Here is a 2,166-nt window from a genome sequence, read left to right as displayed (position 1 = left end):
ACCCTGCGCAGGCGCAACAGGGGAGGGTCAAGGAGGGGAATATGGAAATGGTTCTCTGAGACTCATTTTAATAAGAAGCGGGAAAGGTTATGAATATGTACAGGCGTTCCTGGGTCATTATGAACATGTAACACCTTACTGTATTTAAGCACACCTCTTATTGTTTCAAGGTGTGCGTGTTGGGCAGAGCGAAGCCCCCGCGCACCCAGCGCTGTTTTGCTTATGCTCTAATGAACACGTGTTACAGGAATACAAGGAATTGGATTAAATGTTGTTTATCCATAGAAAAAGCCTAAGTTATTTATTTCAATAGTTTAATGATGGGAGAGGGATCGCCCAACAGAAAGCAGCAGGATGGGCAACAACGCTGAAATGGGAACCTCCTGAGCCCCCTCGCCCAGAGCTGAGAACAACGGGCATGGGGACCCGGCACCGTTCCTGTTCGGAACGTGATCGTGTGCAAGTGACGGCACTACCCGCTAAAATTAGACCAGATGTAGAAGAAGAGGAATTAACTAAAGGAGAAAAGTATTTTATTGATGGGAAAGAGTGGGAAATGGGAAACGGAAATAGGCGATAACGTTAATGAGGAAAAGCGCGAGTGATGACCAGGCTCCCCACGAGGGTCACGGCCCCGAGCCCGACGGGATTCCAGGAGCCACCGCACGGCGCCCTCAGACACACGGGTGGGCGCTGCCGTGGTGCCCCGCTCGGACGGGAGCTGCACTCGGCGGTCCCTGCGGGTCCCGTCCCGCTCGGCTCCGGCTCCCGGCGCGGTGCCGCCACCCCGGGGCAGCGAGCGCCCCCGCGCCCCCGCGCCGCCGCCCGGGAGCCCGGATGGCGCTGCCCCGCACTCGGGTGGCACCGGGAGCTCCCGCCCGGCCCCGCCCCTTGCCGCAGCAGCGGCTGCTGATTGGTGGAGCAGGAGGGCAGAGCCCCCTGGTTGGCTGATTTGCTGCGGAGGGGCTGTGCCGCGGCGGGGGTGGCGAGTGTGTTGGGTCCCTGTGCCCGCCTGCAGGGCTGGGGCGGGAGAGCCCGCCGAGCGGAGGCAGCGGCCGAGGGCGCCGGGAGGGGCCGGTGCGGAGCGGAGCGCTGTGGCCGGAGTGCACGGGTGCCCTGGCGGCTGCTCCTCTTCCCCTCCCGTCCCACAGCAGCACTGGCAGGTGAGCAGCGGGGAGGCCGCGGTGCCATGGGGGGGGCGGGCGGGAACACCGCGGCGCGAGAACGTGCCCGTCAGTGTCACAGTGTCACAGTATCACAGAATGTCAGGGGTTGGAGGGAGCTGGAAAGCTCATCCAGTGCAATCCCCGCATGGAGCAGGAACACCCAGATGAGGTTACACAGGAACCAGGCGGGTTGGAATGTCTGCACAGAAGGAGACTCCACAACCCCCTGGGCAGCCTGGGCCAGGCTCTGCCACCCTCACCAGGAACAAGTTGCTTCTCAAATTTAAGTGGAACCTCCTGTGTTCCAGTTTGCACCCATTGCCCCTTGTCCTGTCATTGGTTGTCACCAGAAGAGCCTGGCTCCATCCTCCTGACACTCCCCCTTTCCATATTGATCCCCAGCAATGAGTCCCCCCTCAGTCTCCTCTTGTCCAGCTCCAGAGCCCCAGCTCCCTCAGCCTTTCCTCACACGGGAGATGCTCCACTCCCTCCAGCATCTTGGTGGCTGCGCTGGACTCTCTGCAGCAGTTCCCTGTCCTGCTGGAACTGAGGGGCCACAACTGGACACAATATTCCAGGTGTGGTCTCACCAGGGCAGAGCAGAGGGGCAGGAGAACCTCTCTGACCTAATGACCCCCCCCTTCTAACCCACCCCAGCGGGGGATCGGGGCTCTGGAGGTCCCGGGTGTTGGGAGCCCCGATGCGGGTGTGCGGGCGCGGTGAGGTGTCTTTGGGGGAGGGGCGGGAGGAGTGAGCGTCACTCGTGCGCTGGGGACACGGTGTGTGACAGGAGCTCAGGGCGGGCTGGGGGGAGCACCGGGCGCGGTACCGTGGGGGCGTTGCCGTGGGGGCGGTGCCGTGGGCGCGGTGCCGTGGGGCGCGGTGCCGTGGGGGCGGTGCCGTGGGGCGCGGTGCCGTGGGCGCGGTGCCGTGGGGGCGGTGCCGTGGGGCGCGGTGCCGTGGGCCCCGGCCGGTGCCGTGGGCGCGGTGCCGTGGGGGC

Source organism: Columba livia, chromosome 29, assembly GCF_036013475.1.
Source record: "Columba livia isolate bColLiv1 breed racing homer chromosome 29, bColLiv1.pat.W.v2, whole genome shotgun sequence".
NCBI lineage: Eukaryota > Metazoa > Chordata > Aves > Columbiformes > Columbidae > Columba > Columba livia.
This window is presented reverse-complemented; position numbering follows the sequence as displayed.